This window comes from Aquila chrysaetos, chromosome 2 (assembly GCF_900496995.4).
Source record: "Aquila chrysaetos chrysaetos chromosome 2, bAquChr1.4, whole genome shotgun sequence".
Taxonomy (NCBI): Eukaryota; Metazoa; Chordata; class Aves; order Accipitriformes; family Accipitridae; genus Aquila; species Aquila chrysaetos.
The window spans coordinates 334,299-356,416 of NC_044005.1; the positions used below are offsets into that span (position 1 = coordinate 334,299).

The following is a 22,118-nucleotide window of genomic DNA, read 5'->3' on the forward strand; positions in this document are numbered from 1 at the left end:
AGTAACAACTAAAAAATCCTATAATATTTTTGCATCCTTATTTTTTACAGATCATAGAATTGTAGAATCATAGAGCAGCCCAGGTTGGAAGGTACCTTGAAAGATCATCTTATCCAGTCTTTTGTGGGAAAGGGAGCCTAGATGAGATAATCTAGCACCCTGTCCAGCCGCATGTTGAAAACCTCCAGTGATGGGGACTCCACCACATCCCTGGGGAGGTTGTTCCAGTGAATGATTGTTCTCACTGTAAAAAATTTCTTTCTTACATCGAGATGAAACCTCTCCAAGTGCAACTTGTACCTGTCGCCCCTTGTGTTCTCCATGTGGCTCCTTGTGAAGAGAGAGCCTCCGTCCTCTCTGGAGCCACCCTTTAAGTACTGGAATGCTGTGATGAGGTCCCCTCTGAGCCTTCTCGTCTCCAGGAAGAAGGGACCTAACTCCATCAGTCTTTCCTCATAGGGCAGGTTCTCCAGAACTTGGATCATCTTTATGGCTCTCAATTGGACCCTCTCCAGACTGTCCGCCTCTTTCTTAAATTGTGGGGACCAGAATGGGACCAGAACTGCATATGACCGGTGAGGGTAGGGGTCAGGCAAGCAATACTGCTCTCCAACCTGCACAATGTCCTTAGCGCAATGCTGCCAAGTTTGTCATCCCGTAATTTGTGCTTGCTGTGGCCTCCTGGAACATCTGCTCAGAGCGTGACTTACAGCCCTGCACTTCTGACACATCTTTCTCTATACATGCCCTAACTGCAGCGTATCTGTGCAAATACTTTGTGTCTGTGCGGCCATAATTATATCCTCAGTTTCTCTCTTTAAGCTGTCTTTGACAAGTCATTTATATTTTGCCTGCTTTCATGAGCTTTTATAGTGAAAGAAAGTTGGCAGGCAATTCTCAGCTATCCTACTTGTCTCTTGTCTGTCTGATGATTGATTTCCAGTGGGAGTAAGTTTTGATTTTTTAAAAGATCCAGACTATTATTATTGAACATTTGAGTTGTGTAATGGAAGTATCTGTCTGACAAATCCAGAAGGATATCTGAGCAAAAGGCTCAAAGGCTTAAGGAAATTCTGGATCATGTATAAAACATTGTCCAGTGCATTGTCTCTAACATCAGACAGCGAATGGAGAGAAGTCACAATGCCAGGAGAGTAGAGCCGGGTTGAGGAAAAAAGAAGTGCAAATGGAGCATTTCGAAAAAGTCAGGAGAAATATTAGGTTCTGTGAAGACTGAAAGATATGACAGACAATGGGATGAAAAGGACCAATCCTGACCTATATATCCAGGCAAAATCCCCACCGACAGAGAGGAAAAATGATGCGTCTGATCTGCAATTGATATCAACACTTTGGGCAGACAGAGGAGGATGATTACTGAAAGGGAATGCTGAAAAGGAAAAAATCACATAAAACCAGGTGTAGCCTGGGAACTTGCTTCAGACATATTAGCAGCTCGCTTTGTGTTCAGCCTGAGCTCAAACTGTGGTTTGGGGACAGACAAACAAAAACATCTCCCTTGGGGATGAGACATTTGTGATTAGCTTAGGGATGGAGCTCTGCCAGGAAAAGCGCTAAGCGCAGGAGCTGGTCACCCGGCAGATGGCGAGGGCTGCAGAAAGCTGATTACAGGAGCACACCCCGCGGTGCTCTGCCGAAGGGCTCGCTTCCAGCTCTGGAGATGGGCTCCCAAGTCTTACATGCACAAGCATGTTTTTCCTGAAAAACAAAAATAAGTGGCTGTCTTGGTCATGGAAGCCTCCCTTCGCACCTCAAAGCCTGACCCAGGTAAACAACTAGACCGATCTAACACTCATTTTACAGAACATAGATAGTTAATGGTAAAGCAGGTGCCCAGTTTTGAGTTTATGCTGTGCCCCCCTGTATGCAGAAAAACAGTTGCAAGTTCTTGAGTGATCCCTCCATTTTGGAGCCAGATGGGCAAATACATTTGCCCTTTCCCATGGAGCCGAGGAAAGGGCACCATCCTCGTGTCACAGCAGCAGACACATGGGAAAGCACCACAACGCACATGAGGAGACATCATCAGAGAGAGGCAAACTGTGCTCCTGTATGTAAAATTCATCCTGAAGTCTCTGTTTCTCTTGCGACACTGATGCTCTATTCAATCTTGTCACTGAGCTGGACGAACAGTAGCAGTGGGGATGTAACTGCTTGTGAGTGACCTAGATAGCGGTGCACTAAAATAGAAGACAGCAGCGATTCCAGAAATTACCTTCTTTCACAGCTTTGAAGGAGAAAGGGATAGCACGTGCTTTACCCTTGAAGTGCTGTTCCCAGTCTGTACCTGGTATGGTTTCTTGTGCTGCAAAGTATTTCTCCTACCTCTGTAAGGCAATAGGGCACTGTGACAGATTTCAGGAGCAGTCTGCACAAGCACAATTGGTTCCTGTCCACACCTCACAGTAAAAATAGTATTGCCCCATCACTGCCTAATGAAGCTGTTCTATGGTCTGCATTCATCGCGCCTGTTCCTGCTGGCTTTCACCCAGAAAGGAAAAGGTTGGTCACAGCTGCTGTGCTTAATGATGTGTGCAGTGTGTACCACTGAGTCTTACAGTCTGCAGGGTATGGCTTGCTGCCAGGAGAGGGTAATCAGTGTCTACAAGGCTGCAGGGAGGAGGGGAGAGCAGCCCGAGGAAGCACCACGCTCCTTCACTGCCAGACGAGTCTGCAAAGCACGACCTCTGCATCTCGGGTACCGAGCGATGGGGTTGGGGACAGGCAGCGCTCCTCAGGAAGGCACAGCCCTGCTGCACAGCACAGCCTGGCTCTCTCCTCTCATCACACTTCACAGGTAGGAAATGCCATGTCCAGTTCTGGAGGCTGGTGTTTTCCATCTTAGCACTTACGGCTGCTTCCCACTCTACCAGAAAAACAACCCATGTTTGATAAAGCCCAAGAAAATCCAGATTTTACCCATTGCTTCTAAAAGGCTGGTCTACAGTTTTTCATCCTTGTTATTTCTGATCACAACTTTTCCTTCCGTTAGTCTTAATTCACCTTTCCCAGCTGCAAAGGAGAAAACCCTCTCCACATCCTTCCCGCCCGGGCTCTGCTGTCAGGAGGGTGTTAGGGCAGAGACTGTCTCAGGTAGGGCCTGGGGCATCCCACACCAACTCCCAGAGGTGAGGGGTACTCTTATCATGGCTGCAGAGGCAGCTGCCAGCCCTGCCGCCCCGCTCACACGTCTCCTGAAGCACTGAGTGTACAGATCAGCTTCCTGAGATTCTGTGTACATAGTCCTAAATCAGCATCACATGGGAAAGAATCCGTATGTCCAGGATTATATCCACCTTCTCTGCATTAAACCAAGAATAACATCGGTCCATGGTAATGCCTGGTATTAATGAGCGGCTGACATTAATAGCCCTTAGCATGAGCTGGGGAACATTAACTCCTCCAAATGAGGTATTTATTCCCCAGGAAACGCATTGTGCTAAGGCTGTTACTACTTCAGCATGGCAATACACTGAAAGCAGTGAGAGCGGTGCTGCTGCTGGGCAGAGATGCTGCCTGCGCCAGGGCAGCTCTCCATGCTCCCGTGCAGAGAGGGACTCCCTGGCAAGGAGCATCCCAGGTCCTGCGGAGAGCGCGGCTGCTTCTGGCCATGGGAGCTGCCCCTCGGCAGCCGGGGCTGCGTGCCGGGGCCCACCGCTCCTGGGGGCTGGGGCCAGGGGCTGGAAGTTCCTTGCAAGGCTGTGTGGGCTGTAAGGGTCTGTAGATACCTGAACAAGGGACATCTGATTTGTGAGAACATCTGGTTAACAGGTATCCAGCTAAAAACAGAGGAGGCAAAAGAGATAATAAACCACAGCCAGATACACAAACCCTTGAGCAGGAGATAGCAGTGGCCAGAGCTGAGGGTCACCAACAGATGGGCTGTGGGGGGACACCCAGGGCGACCCTGGGGAGGGTGGGCCCCACCTTGGTTCCCCACAGGAAAGGGAACAAGGTGGTCCCGGGGCTCATGGGAGAACACAGGCTCGTTATGGGGTGCTGGTGGGGGCTGTGGTCCTGTGTAAACCTGCTGTGGACCCTGTGGCCCTGTGATGGGATGCTCACGGCAGGGCTGAAGGTGGGCGAGGGGTCCCGCAGGAATTAAGGAGGGGAAGGGCAGGAGGAGATGCGAGGGTGGGTGAGGTCAGCGCAGGGCTGGGGGTGCCTGGCTTGAGCTGCGTCTCTGCGCACGTGTGTGTGAGCGCACGTGTGCTTGTGCATGCCTGTGTGTGTGTGGCGCTGTCTTGGCTGCTGGCTGGAGCTGCCGAGGGGGAGCACCGCAAACCCTCCAGGCAGAAGTCCTTGGGACCCAGTGTCTCTTCCCCGGGAGCACTCCAGCAAGGCGGCTGCCTCTGCACAGGACACGATGGCGGGGTCCACCTGCCCCGCGGCCGGGCTCCCGGTCCTCGCTGGCACAAGCTCCAGCTGCAGCCAGAGGTGCCTGTGTTTCGGCAGAGGTTAAGGATGCTGCCTGCCCTTCTCGAGCACAGCAGCACGTCCTGCATCCTGCCCTACGTCATCAGCGCTCCACGTCACTCGGCCTTCGGAAGCACTGCACATCTATTTCATGGCATGAAACAGGTTCCAGGTAGGGGAAAGTTTGAAAGATACCACTGCAAACCATAGGAGGTTTACCCAGGGTCTTCTCATATGTTAAAAAAACCCCAAACCCCAACCTATGTCCCCCCCACTTTTATTTCGCTATAGGTTGTTTAGAATCCATTTGAACAAAAAATGTCTATTGAAGATTTTCATTTTAATATAGTTTGTCGCTTAATTTGTCATAAATCCAGAAAAAGATCTACAAAGGCACTTACATTCAAATATATAAAGAAACATATATTTTTAGTTTAAAATAATATATTTAATTAAAAATATAGCTTAAGGATGTGTGACATAATTTACATATATTTGATATCTATCTTAATTTACACCAGGAAAATTAGAATTATAGAATCATTCAGGTTGGAAAAGACCTTTAAGATCATCGAGTCTAAACTGATTTTTCAATTAATCTGGTATTTATCCACAAAGTCAAACAGGAGTTTTTCTGCAACTGAATAAGCCAGAAAAATGCTTCCTGAAAAATAGTGTCCAGCTCCCTTCCTGCCATGCAGCAATTGGCCTCGCAATTGTGCTTGTGCTAATAACATGGTGAACATGACTGCTGCTGTTACTGTCAGCTCTGTAGCAGACCCATTTACTCCGCAGCTGTCCCCCAGGACTACAGGAGGATGATCTGATGGGGCAGCACTGCGAGGGTGGTATCCGTGCTGGCTGCTGGGAAATCAGGGCACGCTCCCCTCTCCCGCATCCCCTGAAAAACAAGAGCCACTTCACGGAGTGCTCCTTGCAAATAGTGCAGGAGTATGCCTTAGGCTCCAGCTACTGAATGTTTTCCCAATTTTTCTGATTTTCAGGTGGGAAGCTGGCTTTGCTCCCTACAATGGGATCTCAGTAACTAAATCATTTCCCAGCTCATTCTACTGCTGTTTGTCCAGGGCCAGTCCCTGGCTGCAGGGGCTGCACATCACACTGTAAACACACATGGATGGATCTACATTTCTGTTCACCCCAAATGCGAGGCATGGGGCTTTCACAAGGGTTCTCAGCCTTTCCAGGTGCTGATTTCTGTGGCTCTGTACAATGTGGCAGTGTCAACTACGTGACACTGGAAACGGTAGGGATGGACACAACTGGTAGGGGGAATCTTTGTCCCAGCACATGGAGTGATTTGTAAGGGTAAGGTGTTGCTATGGACAGATGCACCGTTCTTGCTTCATGCTTCATGGGACCCTGTGACAGAGCATAAAATTTTAATGAACTAGATATTAGCTATCTTGGGAAATCACTCTATAATTTGTTTGGAGATGTAAATAGCAAACCCAAACCTCACAAACAGCATATTAAGGAATTAGAAGAGCAGAGGCTTTTTGGTTTCCTTCTATATCAACTTAGTGAAACTAAAAACTGGTGTAACAGAGCATCAACCCTTCTTTGGGCAGCTTTTGAAAAAGGGGTCTGTCATTCTGAACTTTTTATCATGAGGCTCAAGCACATCTTTCTTTTGCTTGGCTAGATGAAGCAGGTCTATTATTTCTAGCGGCTATTACTAATTGTCACACCCTACTACATCTCATCAAATAATTTAATTCATTATTTTTGATGTTTTGCTGTGGCTTCCCCCCCCCCCCCCCCCCGAGTTCTTGCAAAAGTATTTGTCTACCCATAATATCAGGGTGATCTGTTATTCACCTACAAAGGAAGAAGTTAGTTTCTTTTGCAGCAGACAGCAAGATCACAATCTGGCAGTCCAATGGGGTCACAGTGTTACACTGCTCTTCCCAATTGCTCTCCCATTCGAAGGTGTCCTGATGTAAGAGGCACCCTTACAGAGACATCCTGTGCCTTATGCATCTTCTATGCATTTTTTTCATTGCCAGGAGAACACAGGACCGGCTTGCTCGTGCCTGCAGGCTGCCCCTCGGCAAAGGCGCTCTCGGACCTCAGGTACCTGATAACATTTAATCCACACCTGTGCCCGACTGTTCCGCCGTGTGACGGTGCAGGCGCTGCTGGGCTGGTCAGCCGTGCCCGCCTGTGCCCGCGCCCCATGCCCCGTGCCCGGCAGCGGCAGGAGGAGATGCCCACCAGCGAGGACGCCCCAGCCTGCGCGGGCTCTGCGTGCTGCTCCCCTCGCCCTGCCCACACACGGGGCTGCTGCTCGGGGGTCTTCGGGCATACTCGTGTGATCACACCCTGCTGTGTGTGAAGCCATGCCATCTGCTGCACAGTCAGCTGCCTCTCTCATTTATGCATCTCCAGACTGTCCCGCATCCACCCTGGTAAAGCGCCATAAAGCAGAAGAACAGTTTTTTCCACTAAACCAGGCTACGTTTTGATCAAATTCACACAATAGAAGTCTTCTGAAATGTTTGTAACATCTTTCCACTGTTCTTCAGCCATAAATGAGACTCATAGTCTATTTTTTCATCTTTTTTTTTTTTTTTAACATAACACATTCATTAGCATCAGACTTTTCCACCGTTCTCCAATATCTTGCTTTTTCATTTGGAAGAGATTTCAGGAAAGCTCCTTACCACATGGCTGCTCTCTTTTTTTGCTAATAATTAGTCTTAGAGAACTGTCAATCTGTTCTTACCTTGTGCTTGGTTATAGAATCAACTCTGCTGCCCGTGGGGCTTCTATTCATTTACTTTTTCCTGCTGCTTTTCATCTTACTGCTTATGCAAGCTTTGAGCCTGCTCATTCTGTCAGTAAATGTTGATTATTTTTTAAATGCTAACTTTTCTTTAGCAAGCTGGGCTGTGACCTGATCCGTAGCCCTGGAGGGATGCTGGCAGGCTCTTCTCTCCATGGCTGTGGGTCTTCCTTCCTCGCTGCTGTTGGCAGATGAGGGTGGAGGTGGACACTTTGCTCCAGGGTGCTGTCCTGTGCCAGGGCAGAGGCCCCAGGGAAAGCCTACCAGTTCACAGAGACCCAAAGGCAGAAATGGGAGATGGTAAATTTTTTTTGGCCTCAGTTTCCTCTCTTTCTCCTCCATCGGATAGCTCTTTTTTTTTTGGTCTTGACTTATTTGCTGATAAGCCCACCTCCATGCTCATCATGTAAGTGTCTGCATGCCTCCTTAAGGCAACGTATTTGTGTATTTGCATGTTGTTATTACCACTGTGCCAAGCAGAGAGGTTTCAACAAGGTCTGAAGAGGTTTCAATAGGTCTGTTTCAAACATAGCCGTGGGGACCTGTACGCAGGGTGGCTGGCACTGGAGGGGTTTCCATTTGTCTTTGTGCTCATATTACGGTTATCATGAATTGTTACTTGTACTCTCTAGTCCTTCTACTGTGCTGACATACAGCAGTCACATCTCCTTGTTGCCCTCGTTTTGCCAGGTTAGACAAGTCAAGTTCTTCTGATCTTCTCTTGCAAAACAGTTACTGAGTTCCTGTGGTCATCACAGCCTTTCCCGCCGTGAACTGCTTCCAGCTGAGCTCACCTAAGTTTTCCTAGTGAGACTCACAGTAGTTTTAAAACATCTCCATTTCAAATGGCAATATCAGTCTTGAAGAGGCATTTGGACCATAGCCTTAATAACATGCTTTAACTTTTGGTCACCCCTGAAGTGCTCAGGCAGTAGGACTAGATGTAGGTCCCTTCCAACTGAACTATCCTATCCTATCCTATCCTATCCTATCCTATCCTATCCTATCCTTCTTCCTACCTCCTTCTTTCCCTAACAGTACATGCTGAGGAAATCTTTGATGACATTTCTTCCCAGCCCTGCACTAGAAGAAGGATTTAATGGGTAATCATGTCCCAGCCTAGACATCGGTTCTGTCATGTTGTGGGAAGGAGGCATGTACCTTCTGATGGGGGTGAGAGCTGTGGATCATCTCGAGATAATTTGATCATCTGAACAAATTTGCAAAAAGCATATGTGAAGTGCAGTTTTTGAAAGTCTTCTGTGTTCATCCAGTTTAGTCGGGTTTCTACAGGATGGCAAAAAACACATCTCTGACACTAGTGAGGCTCGAAGATCAAGCCCTCAATGAAGCATGAAATGCTCCTGAACTAATTGGTTGCAAATCTTTTTGATGTGAACAATACCTGTTCATTTCCCCCTGGATTTTTTTTTTTCTTGTGCTCATTTTTGGAAATGCCTGAGCCATTTCCCTTGGGAAAACATAATAAAACAGAAGAGCCTGAGAACAACAGTACTGCATCAGAGTGAAGGTCCATCTGGCCCAAACTGGCCGACCATAAGTGTCTAAAGGAGAGCATATGAGCTGTGCAAATCTACTTCTGTCAGGGTACTGGGGGTGCTCACAGGCCTCAATGGCTGGGACTGGCCACCCCTGGGACACCCGTCCCACCCTGTCTCCTGCCAAGGGCCCAGGGGACATGTCCCAGCTCAGCCTGGAGCCTTCAGTCCCTGCCTGAGCCATGTTGCAGGTGTGCCTGTCCCTGCCCTTGTCTCCTGGATGGGCCTGGGACCTGCACTGCAGAGAGCTGCTCTCCTGGAGGGAGCCCTCAGGCCCAGCTCATAGCTTGTCATGCAGAACTCCATGCATAACATGCGTATTCTATTCTATTCTAATCTTCTGCACTCACGATGAGTCGAATGAGACTGTCATTTGCCTGAAATGCCAGGGTTTTTTCAGCTCCAAAAACACTTTCAAGGACACATGGCAGAAAGGTTACAAATGGAAACAGGATTTTATTTTATTTTTCTGAATCTGTTTCAGAGCTGATGCTCACAAGCATTAACATAATGCACATGTGTAGCTAGGAGCAGGCTGATGCGTTCTTCAGTTTAGGTTGAAAACACATCATTTGGGGTCTGGCAAAGGAAAATCACACAGCTACAGAAAGTAGAGGCAGGAATACAGGCCAAGCAGTCTCTGTTTGCCGAAGAGTGAGAATGTGAAGAGTGAGACTTAGGACCAATCACACACAAAAGAAAAAGAGGAGGTGTGTGGTACCATGTGTTATTTTCAGAAGTACTACACAGATCAATGACAATTATACTTTTTGCCTTCAAAAAGTTGCTCCGCTGTGCTTCTTGGCCAGCAATGCATGAAAAGCACTGTCGTGCCTGCCCTGTGCTTGTATTGCATGTAGGGACAGCTGAAAAGTGGCAGCTCCTGATGGTGCAGCAAGCCTGGAGCCCTTCCAAGCACAGGCTGTTTTGCACAAGCAAGAACACCTCAGGAAATGGAGCCAAGGAAAGAGCAGAGCTTGCTCCCAATACAAACTTGCAATGGGAAAGAGAGCCCAAGAGAGCCAGGGCACAAGTGGCACCTTGGAGGTGCAAGAGCAGCAGGCAAGAACCTAGCCAAAATGGCCCAGAGAAGCCCTGACAAGCGGCCATACCCAGTGCTACAAAGGAAGGTAAAACCCCCCCTGGGGACCAGTGACATTTCACCCTGGGGGAAGAAAAATTCCTTCCTCCCCCTGGATGCAGGGTATGAGTGGCACCCTCGCGGTGCAAGAACAGCATATGCAATAATCTAGCCAAAATGGACCAGAGGAGCCCTGACATGTGGCCATGCTCAATGCTGCAGAGGAAGGCAAAAAACCCCCAGGGACCAGTGCCAATCTGCCACGGGGGAAAATTCCTTCCTGACCTCAGAGCTGGCGATCAGCTATTCCCTGAGCACGTGAGCAAGACCTGCCTCCCGGTCCCACAGGCTGGTCATGCCTACCGGGAGATGCTTGCACTGCCAGTCCCCTTTCCTCCTTCAACCTGGAGCCATCTCAGGGGCTTCCGAGAGTGGCCAAATGCCCCCGGCCTGATCAACCTCAGGTGAGAGAATCCTTCCTGTGCCTGGCAGGACACCAGTGGGTGCTCCAAAGCACTGAGAAAGGGCGCTAGGACTGGTGCCACTTACAACATTTGTGCATCCCGTTTCTTACAGCTGCTGCCACTGGCTCTGCAGGGGATGAGGACAGCGAGCTCTGTGGTGCTCCTCAAGTGCCAGGAATGCTTTCCCTTGGTCTTGCCACTGTTATCCAGCTGAAAAGCCCTAATAGCCTTGAGCACCTCCAGGCATTTGTGGTTCTTCTCATCTCCTGAGAAGCTTGCATCTGTTCCCCGAAGGCTAGAAGCAGGATTTCAGTCCATCTGATGAGCTTTGAATGTGGTGCCGTTGGGACCTGGCATTGCAGAGGAGAACCTCCAGCAGTCCTGTCCAGCCTCAAGTCCAATTAATTCCCCTGACCCATGGAGGACTTCCCCTTGGATGTCTTCAGGCTGCCCCTGGGCCAGCTCTGTCCTGATGGCAAAGCCAGGCAGGCTGGCAGTGGCACACAGGTGGATGCCCCATTTAGACCCTTTCCCAGGGGCTAGATGGGGATAATTTCAGTAGCTGCAGCCTGGAGGAAAGACAAGTGTAACCAGAGCCATAGGTTGGGATGGATGGTGCCAAAAGACCATCATGGAAATAACACAGGCTTTGAAAAACAAGTGAGTGGAGGTTACACCAGTGTGGTGGAAATGCTGGTCATATTCCAACCTAGAACATCTGGATCTGTGCCCAAAGCACAGCAAGGCAAATATGACTCTTCCAAACTGTAAAAATAGCCCATTGCTCCTATCACCTTTTCTGACTGAAAACAAGCTGTGCAGCTCCTCTGTTAAACACACCAGTTGGCCATGTTTATATGGGATACAAAATGCGCTCCAGCCATGGGGTAAAACTTTCACAGCTCATTTGTGACTCTAACAATTGGTTAGATTGGTTTTGGTTCCCTCTGCATGAACTTTGCAGAAACGTAGAGAGCGTGCATGATTTCCTCAACATTCCTTACAAATTCACCAAGTGACATTTGCTACTACACTGTTTATGGTGAGGTCTTCTTGGAAAGTAGTTCTGAATTGTTTTGTGTTCTTTATCATATTTTTTCTTGCACTTAAATAGCTCTTTTCCTCCTTTGGCCTTAATCATTTATGTCTTTATTTAAAGTGATGGTAGCCCTCTCAGCCTTTGTCTTCCTCCTTCTAGTCATCTTCTTCCATAGGCCCTCCATGTCCCTAATCGACTGCTTAGTCTTTGTTTGCTTTCATCCTAGACAGAATTTATCTTTCTTGAACTTGAGTAATGAGAAATGTCCATAGTGGTACAGGTGAGTTCTCACAGGGCTTTGCACAGCGCTTGCCTGTCCTATGAAATATCTTGCCTGACACACAAGAATGCATTTGTCTGTACCATATTCTTGGCTCATGGTCGCCCTGTGACCTACTCATGCCTCCAGGAACATTTGCCTACTCCAGTGTTTCCAAGCTGTAGCAGAAACTCATGGCACTTCACCTGACTTTGTGTTACCTATTTCTATACTGCAGTTCTTCATGCGTGGTTTATTGATGTAGGGGATCTCTCTCCTGTCAGAGCTTCAGCTGGTATGGAGCATGGGGGCTGTAGAAATCTACCCTGAGATACAGCATTTTCTGGTTCATGGATGCCATGAAATCCATAATATGATGTGGACAATGAATGTATCTTTTGGAGAAGGCAGGAAGCCTACATGTCTTGAACAAAGGCTTTCTGCAATCTAAATTCAAAATACCTGACCAAGAACTTCACTGTTTCATACATATGATGACATCAAAGTGTGAAGGGTGGAGCCTGAAGGATGTGTTAATGGGGCTTTCACCCATCAGTAATCTGCTGAAGTCCAGCTTCACCCAGTCACGACCAGCAGATCCAGCCCTCCACCAGCTGGCTGTGCCACAGACACACTGTGTGGGTGGGCTCTGAACATGAAGCTGGTGGTGTCAGTCTAGCTGCTTTCAGAATTGATGTCTGCCTCCTAGGGAAGAAAATAACCACAGCTGGTGTTAATTAAACTTCCATTTTGGAAGTTTCATTGGAGAAAGTGCCAAATCAGCCCAGACACTGAAAAAGCTACAAGAGACAAAATACTTGTGAGTCAATGTGAGGCAGTTCATGGCACTGCTGTCTGTGGGGATGTGCTTTACTCTCCAGGAGTGTGAATAAAGGTCACCGAGTTTTTAAATGAATTCTGCAGGTATTTAGTGAAGAGGAAGGTTGTTGCTGATAAAGGTAAGGATGTGTCTGGCCAGGTGGCCATCTGACACTAAAAGGCAACTGCCTCTCTTTAACAGTCCCTACGTTCCTGTAAGAGAGCTGCAAAGAAGGACCAAGATTTTGCTTTTTATAGGCCCACCTTAAACCACCTGAGAATGTCAGTATGATCAGATTGCTGATGATATTATTCAGGTACAAAGGAGCTTTTTTTTTTTTTAACTAATAAAAGAAACTATGGAAAACAATCTTTGAGCACACACATGGTAATTAGCTGGCAAAACTGGTGCAATGAGTGTAGAAAGATGCCAGACTTTGTCTATTCAGTTAAAGAATCTCAACATTTTGATGCAAGCTGAGTGTGACAAGACTGGCCCTTGCATGTGTCCAAACATGGATCTGATAGATCAGCAGGCAGAGCAAGGCTAGAGATGAATTCCCTTCCCATGAGTGGGCAAGGAAAAAGTCTTTAAGTAGCAAGGATTTCAAATGAGATGGGATTTATAAGCTAAAACCTATGTTTTGAGTTATGCTTGAAAACAAACTTGCAACCAGTGCATTTTAAGGCCATGCTTTCCTCTCTGCAATGGGCTCCGCAAAGCAAATGAATGCTGACATAGCACATCCTGAAATAATGAGCTATAGCTGTGCTAATTGCATTCCTGTACTGGGGGGACGAACACAGCACAGGAATGCAAACCTGTAAATTGGGCCCCACCATTTAAGTAGATTCAGGTACTTGAATGTGGTTTGTCTGGTTTGCAGAAAAGGAGGCTGAGGAGTGACCTCATTGCTCCCTACAGCTTCCTGAGGAGGGGACCTGGAGAGGGAGGTGCTGATCTCTTCTCCCTGGGATCCAGGGACAGGACACATGGGAATGGTTCAAAGCTGCACCAGGGAAGGTTCAGACTGGACATGAGGAAGCATTTCTTTACTGAGAGGGTGGTCAAACACTGGAACAGGTTTCCTGGAGAGGTGGTCGATGCCCCAAGCCTGTCAATGGTGAAAAGGCATTTGGACAATGCCCTTAATAACATGCTTTAACTTTTGGTCAGCCTTGAAGTGGTCAGGGAGTTGGACTAGATGATCATTGTAGGTCCCTTCCAGCTGAACTATTCTATTCTATTCTATTCTATTCTATTCTATTCTATTCTATTCTATTCTATTCTATTCTATTCTTCTATTCTATTCTATTCTATTCTATTCACCACTGAATATATCTCAGTACTGAATTTGCCTTTTCTGTGACTACCTCACGGCATGCACTGATGCTGATAGGTTAATGCATCACTGCTTCAGCAGTGTTGCTGCCCTCTCCCACTGCTTTAGAGATCCTTACTGTCCCGTTTGTACAAACTACACTTGTTTGTACAAGGCAGTTTGAAATGCTGGAATGTATGCTTGTCCTAGAGGTGGGTTAATATATTTCCACTTAATTTTGATGCACCATGTTCACAAACTTTACCTGGCTTTCCTCTCCTTTGATGAGATAAAGAACAATTATTTTGACTGGTTACATTTTAAATGTTTCTCAGATTTTAACATACTGTTAAATCAAAGCTACCCATCTGGTAGATTACTGTCTAGATGTGCTGTCCATCTGGTAGATTATTGGTTCTCGGTTCTACTTAAGGATACTAACTCTCTCCTTTTTAATCCTGAGCAGAACTTGGGAAATAGTCCCTGCCTGCTTAGGAGCACAGTGCCACTCAAGGCTGGGCCACCTCCAGGTACTTCGTGAGAGGTATTTTACTCTTCCTGGCAATACTACATGTGGTCAAAATGCTTTGTTACTTTTAAACTTGCTGTCTTTGCTTTTGTAGCCTGCATAGTCTTAGTTCATAATCCCCTGCTGATGTCACACCAATTCCCATTCAGTCACCTCTGATTTCTGGTGATGTCCAGTGCTGCTGTGTGTGTGCGCTTGTCTATGAGTGTGCATATATGTACATGTATGCACAATGGAACACAGGTACAATTTGCCAACATAGCATATTTGTTACTGTCAGTTGCCAAAAAATAAAAAGGCACAATGGAAACAATTATGCTGTAGTATTATAATTGCTCAACAATCTGAAGTAACAGTGGAATTGTTGACTCTTAGTAATTGCTTATGACTCATGAGTGGATGAGATAATACAGGGACTTTGCAAAAGAGGCAGTAGAACAACTGTAAAAGCTAAGACAGGAGATCTGGGGAAACCATTATCACAGCAAACTAAACGTGAAGCTGGTGGACTGTGTTGCAATTGCTCTTTTTAAATATTGCACACTGGGTCCAAAAATGCCATTTTTAGTCATACCAGTACTATTGCTTTTGGAAGATTTGGATTTTAGGTTACAATTTGCACTTGCTGTGGTTCCATGTGGTTAACCCACGCTGAAAGCATAATCCCGTGGTATTTATAATGCTAGGATTTTCGAAGAGCCCTTTGCTCAGAGGATGACCAGTGGTCAGGGGGAGTGTGACAGTAGGCACCCAGCAAGGGGAGCTGGGGGAGCAGGGCATTTCCTACAGGGAGCTGGGCATGGGCTGTGTGCGGACGCTGTCAGGTGGTGCAGGTATGGACTGGGGCAGGCGGGGGCACCGGGGACACAGGTAAGGGCTGGGGCAGGACGAGGCACTGGGGCACTTCTTTCCTGCCCAGCGCACACCGGGCACGCCGACATTGCACGGTCCTACATCCCCTTCTGAGGGAGCAGCTCATTGAATCACATCTGCCCTTTCATCTTCAGCAGTGCAGAGCATTTCCACTTCCCCGTACAGTTCTTCCTATTTATATCTGTGTACAAAAGAGCAAAATATGTCCACATCAGAATATATGTTTCCCCTCGTTTCTAGAAAAGAAGAAATTAAGATTCTGACATGCAAATTAAGGTGTCATCTCTTAATTGCCCTGATGTCCCCAGCATCTGGGGGAGAAATGACACCAGGGACAGGGAGTTGATAGCAAAGCAGACATGCTTATTAACATGTTGCACAATTAATGGAGGCAAGTATGCTCTGCAGTGGAGCAGACCTTGTAACCTGTGACAAGGAAACTGAGGTGGGGGAAAAAAGGAAAACAAAACTGAGGAATAATTGCATTGTACATCTCTGAACCTGCCAGAGGTGAGGCACGTCCTGGGTCAAGTTGTCTGCAAATTATACAGTGCATGCTGTTATTTTTGTCTTATTGTCACCCTGAATAATGCAGCACTAAAGCCATAGGGAACTCTTTAGAAGTGTTTGTGCTATGTTTGGGAGGCAGAAAATGCTTCTCTCTCCAGAATGTGCTAGGCTAGACTGTCTATCCACCTCTTCATAGCAGGTGTCTCTGACTGAGACTGGTGCCCTCACTCCTCTGTTGCTTCCCCCACTCCCCCTCCATCCCCTCCCACCTCCCACCTCCATAGAGCACGCAGCCCTATAGCTCCACATGCAACTCCAGGCAAACGGATCTCCCTGGAAATCTCTGTGAAATACTGGAGAAGAGAGCATGGCTGGCTGGAAGGGTGGCTGCTCGCACTGCTGCTAGCGCCAGGTCTTCTTGCTTTTGGGGGATTTGGTCATGTGCAGTGGAGTCCGTTTGCTCTGCAGGGGTGCTTGAGGGCATCCCCTGCCCCGCAGCTGCCTGCAGCAGTACGCACACCCATCCGTGGAGCCCATGGGTCATGGTGTCCAGGAGTCACTTCCAAACACGTCTTGGAATTGGTCATCTAGGGCCGGGTTTCAGAGTAAGCCAAGCACCGGCTGGTGCCCATCCCCGGCACTGCCAGGAGCAGAGGACGGGCATCTCTCCCTGGCTGGAGCCCTGGTGAGAAGCTCAAAGCAAACCCCTGGGGATGGAGCTGCCAGGAACAGGTCTTTCAAAGCGGCGGCTGAAGGCATCCTCAGCAACCAAAACTCCTGCCTTTGGATTAATTATAGATCGCAAATCAACGTCTGACCAGCACCGGCAAGGTGCAGTCCCCAGCCTGGGTACAATCGCAGAAACTGAACGGTGGGCGGGCAGCTGAGCCAGGGCTGCTGTGGATGACGCAGGGCTGCTCCCCCGGGATCAGGCTCTTCTCCCACTGCCTCCGCTGCTGCATTTCCCAATGGCTGCTGCGCTACGGTGTGAGGGAGAAGACTTGTGGCCAAACAACTTTTACTGACAGAATTTGAGCCTTTAAATGGGCTGAAAAATCTGAAGAACCCTGGGGGGAACTCCTGGGGGTCCAGTCGCTGCAGGGTGCGTGGACCCCGTGCAGCCCGTCGGCTCCAGAGCCTGTCCTCCTCCAGACGGCCAGGTCCCCTGCCGTGGGGACTCTGCTCGCCCAGCACCGCTGCTCCTGCCTGCGGCAGGGACGGCTCTGCCCATTTCAGGTATCTCTGTGTGGTAGCGATGCAAGAGTGGAAGAATGGCCTCATTTTTATTTTATCAAGGTAACTTCTGTCAAATGCCACACCAAACAACTGACTTTTGGCTCACAAAGATTAGCCTCCTACAAAGGCCCAGTCCCTCATGATGTGTCACTCCAGTTAGTGTATAAAATATTAAGTACTAGAGAAAACTGAAGTCTCTGCTCAGCAAGACAGTTCTGTTCCCTCTCATCATTTTTGCCTCTGCAATAGCTTGTTTTGTTCTTGCTTTTAAAAGGGAGAGTGACAGATCCACTACTGTAGCCAACATTAATTTAGAAATGCAGTGAAAATAAAAGTGCTTTCTTTCCTGGACTTCTACAACCCCAAATTCTCCTTGGTGCATATAAAATGCCCACACAGTGCTGCACATGTACTGCCCAACCACAGCTCTAAGGGCCTGATAGTCAACTCAGGCTAAATCAAAGTATCAAACAGTGATATTTGCTATTTTATCTATTAGAAAATAAGACTCTCTCATATCTCTGGAAGAGCAACACTTGAGGAAAAGCTGTAGTAAGAGGGATGTTTCAAACCTGGCCATCTGGGTTATTTCACGTTCTAGCAACTGACTTAAAAGACAGCTGTGTGCCTCCTTGTATAAATTCAAGTGGACAAGCTGACAAAGCAGTGAGAAGAGTGACACTGTATCAGATATCTACTTTAATCAGTCGCTTTGATCACTGCAATTTACAATGCAGATTGCAAACGATTTTCTGATCTCCTTGATGACAGGTTTTTAATCCCTGAGGCATTCTCTGGGGATGCTTAAGGAGATAAATCCGGACTGAACACATTGCTGGAGTTGTCCCTTCATTTGTTCATGGCTTATGCTGCTGTTGTGGTAACATCTGTCTGTAGGTGTATACATGCCGTATGGTACTGATAACAGCTCTACCAGCAGCAGTGTTTCCAGCGCACCCAGGTGGAGCCTGAGTCCTGTGTGGGATTTGCGCTTCAAGTGTTGTGTTTCTCTTGTTGTTTTGTGGTGACTTGAAATTCCCATTCAATAATTATTTACACCTCCAGGCACTGAAAATCCTTTAAAAGTCTGGGGGCTTAGTAGCTTTTGGGGCCAACTAACATGGAGTCCTGAATGTGGCATTGTTATTTTACCAATTACAACTGTATATATGCCATCATTAGACATTATGTTATATATAAAACTATTCTTAAATCTTGTTATCTGCAAATCCTCAACAAATTAGTCTGGTTTTAAGGAGGCCCTATGCACACACATGCTAGTCCAAGGATATTTGACATTCACACCAGTTTCTGAGAAAAAAGGGGGAGGAAGTAGATGAGAGGACAGGTTACAAGCACAAGCATGTCTTTGGGCAGGCAGGAAACTGCCAGCTGAGATACATCTGTAGACTGAAACACGTAACAGTAGTTTCAAAGTGAAGTGCAGAAATATGAACCCAGGATTTTCAGTGTTAATTTTGTAGGAGAGGTATGGAAAATATCTGTAGTATGGAAAACCACAAGCAAGAAATCTATTGAGAACAAGGGAACACCATGAAATAACCATTCACTGGCAGTCACTGCAGCTACGGCTGCAATGAGAGTCCATGTCCAAAGATGCATTTTGGACTTCCCAGTCTTCCTTCTCATTGCTGTTATTGAGGTCTCTCTAATTTGGAGTTAGGACTACTTGGAGTTAAAATCAAACCAGTCAATTATACATTCAGAACTTCGTCTATAGTGGTGTGGAAGAAGAATAAATGTCATGAGAGGCTGCTGCAGCTCCGTGTCCCCAGGTCATACCTCCAGTGTGGTTCCCTTTGGGGCTGGGCTCAAACATGCAGCCTGCTCCCAAGCTGCCCTTCGATCCCACCGACCCCAGCTGCCTCCTGCACACACACACACACAGATGGGTCTCTTGGCAAACCGCCGGACGTTACGGTCCCCTCTGCAGCTAGCCAGGAGTCCCCTGGTCTCTGCAGTCGCCAACTCGTCCAGGTGCCTCCTCCTCAGACACACGTCCCCTGGTCCCCAAACCACATCACCTACTCGACAGCTGGTCTTGCTCCATCTTCGCCAGTGCCCACACCCACGCTCACACACCCGCACTTGCTCCAGGTCCTGCACCATGGACACATGGGCCTTTGGCCCCTGGACCCACCCCAGTCTGTGACACTTGGAGCTCCCACGCACACACGTGCATCAGCATAGAGACCTCCTCACAGAGGAAAAGGGTTAGAAATGGAGTTTGATGGGACGACAGGACAAGTGGTGCTGGTCAGGCGCAGGGAAAGGCCCGACAAGTGCACTGACCAGCAACACGTTTATGGGTCACTGGCTCCACTTGTCTCCTTATCTCTCTATTTTCCCATGCTTCTTCCTCCTGAGACTGCCTTGATCCATGCCTTTCCCATAAGAAGTCCTGCGCAATCCCAAACCACTCTTCCCCTGCATCCCATGATGTCTCCCACACCCCAGGCAGTGACTGCCCTCAGTCTGAAAGGTGGTCCAGAGACCTGCTCCTCTAGAATCATCTTGACGGGCTTCACTAGAGGCCTATGGGCCTGAGTTTCCCCTGGGACAGCCCTGGGAGGGGTCCAGGCAGGGTCTCCTTTCCTCCAAACCCGTAATTTGGGTCCCTACCTGCTTCTGTGCCTCTGTGCTCCTCTGGGCTTGTGGAGAAGGGCCTCTGATGGGCTGGTCCCTCTCCTGGGATGGGTCTGGGACTAGCCCAGGCAGGGTGTTATTTGTGCTCACCACCACCACTGTGTGCTGCCATGTGTATCTGCGTGTGGAGAGGAGGTTTTGTCCCCAGCCTGGCCAGGAGGCAGTGCCAGTGCAGTGTTCAGCCAGCGTGGGACCACCACAGCCCATTCGGGTGGCCCAGGGGAAGCGGCTGCCCAGAGCGTGGGGATCCCCCAGCTCCAGCGAGGAATCGGCACCGACCAACCGAGGCCGTTGGGTCCCCTCCCGCTCACCGCAGAGAGGTTCAGCAGCAGATTGGTGGCACACTGTCATCTGCAGTGTGAACATCAGTTACTGACACAGGGCAGAGTCTTGTCATTGTCACAGGAGAAACAAACCCTGCAGCAGTAGAAAAGTGAAACCAGAAATATTCAGATCAGATATTAATTGCAAACCTGAATGGCAGCAGCAATGGGTCCTAGTGAGTCCCTGCCAGAGCTCTTCCATGCAGTCTTTGCTTTTCAAAAGTTCTTTTTCGGCAAGCTGCCGCACTGAGCACGGTTCTGTTCCACAGCAGTGCCGAGCACTGTCTTCCAACGTGGGGGCAGAGGTAACGCGGGCGGCTTTTTAGAAAGCTCACGGTGATTTGGCTGTTGTGCTGCTGTGCACCGGGATGAGCTCAAGAGCACTCTCTCCTACACGTTTTATCTCGTTAAAGTGTTGTCCGCTGACAAGAGAGAAGTGGGTGCTGGGGGGGGGGTGTGCTGCCCCGGCTGGCTGTGCACCGGTGACCCCCCTGGCCGAACCGCCGGGCAGCTCTGAGCACGGCAGCAAGCGGCGGTGCCTCCCCCGACACACGCCGAGTTATCCCCTGCACTCACTGCGGGATGAACGGCCAGAGGCTCATTTTAAATTTCCACCTATTGGCTTGGGAAAACTAGCACCGCGTACGTCTCTGTGCATGGGGACCGTGAGTGCTTTCTAAACAAGCTGGACTGCAGGTCCAATTCCTTTTATCTACTAGCTAGAGTAAAATAAAGCAAATTAAACCAATTACAAAGACTTAGCAGGCTTTTAGTTTCAGTAGTGCTGAGGACTATCCGCTTATCTTTGTATAGAAAGGTTTTTGTAATGGTAATTAGGCATTACTTTGCCATTGTGGCCTGCGACAAAAATGGGTTTCCCTGCTGTTTTCAAACCTTGCTCAAGCTTCCCTTTGGATTGCTGTGTTAGTGGCTGTGAAAATGGTAGGGATTTCACATTAGTTCTCTGATTTGTAGCCATCATTTCTTCTTTCAAACAACTGCTAGATAGTTCACAGCCAGCATGCGTTTTACTGGTGGGGTGAGAGGATTGTGGCAGTTCAGCACGGCCTCTGCTGCTCTCTTACAGAGCCGCTAAGGACAAACTGAGGCTGCAGGGCTTGTTACCGCAGTGTAATGTGGTGAAAACTTGAAAAACTGTCTTCCTCTTCGAGGACCTGCCATTTTAATTGTAGAGGTGCTTTTATTTCGCTGCCCAGAGCTATCAATGAGGCTGGTAACTTATTACAACTCAAAATGCAGATTAGGCATTTATGCAGACAGCAGGGTACCTGCGGTTGCACTGAACGAGCCAGAAGCTGATAAAGGCAATCACCTTTCCTGCTGCTGGGAGGACGGGGAGACTCCTTGTGCCTCTGAGGGGACCATGTGCCCACCCCTGTGGAGACTGGTCGGATCCTGCCTGGAAATCGTGGGGTCCTACGAGGAGCGGGTGTGTTGGAAATATGCGGGCTCCCACCCCACATGTTGCTGCGGCTGTGGGCACTGACCATGGCTCACCTCCGGCCTCTGGGGTGGACATCCCTGTGCAGCCCAGGCCCTGCTCATCCCTGCCATGGCGGGGGGTGGAAGGATGCTGAGGATGCCAGTTTGCCCCCAGACATCATTTCTGTCTCGGGCAACGCCGAGCCCTGCTCCCGCGGGCTTGCAGCCTGCAGCTCGCTCTGTCTCCATGAGCATCCCTGCAAGGCCGTGGGGCTCATGCACACAGGGAGCTCGGGCAGAGATGTCCAGCCAGGAGCATGGGTGGAAGTGCTCTGCTGAGCCATCCAGAGCATCCAGCTGCGACTGCCTGCCCAGACCTGGGTCACCCTGCCATCGCTCACCCGGCCATCGCTCACCCGGCCCCCTGAGCACAACCTCACACTTCCTCCTGCCCTTTGGTCTGGGAGGGAAAACCTTTCTCGGACGTTTACCTGTTGGCTGCAGTCCCCTGCCACTGGGAAGGCTCAGAGCACGCAGCCCAATCACAGCCACTGCGCAACAACGCTGCCGTGGCCTTCACATTTTTGTCCATCAGCGGTCCCCTAAACTGGGACTGGGGACCTGGTGAGCCCAGGTGAGGCGAGGGAGCCTCTTCAGCAGGGAGGGCAGCCCTGCACAGCTGGCACATGGCAGCAGCAGCTGCGGGTGCAGACTGGCCACAACCCTGGAGAGGAGCAACCTGAAAATACAC

The 22,118-nt window shown here is 48.8% G+C and overlaps 1 long non-coding RNA gene across 1 annotated transcript; it reads left to right on the forward strand.

Annotated features, from left to right (window-relative positions):
* The first annotated feature begins 2,652 nt into the window (after positions 1-2,652).
* On the forward strand, positions 2,653-20,642 carry LOC115338592. The gene is made up of 3 exons (XR_003922440.1): positions 2,653-2,818; positions 6,465-6,531; positions 14,253-20,642. It is a non-coding gene; the product is annotated as an uncharacterized LOC115338592 (long non-coding RNA).
* Positions 20,643-22,118: the final 1,476 nt, after the last annotated feature.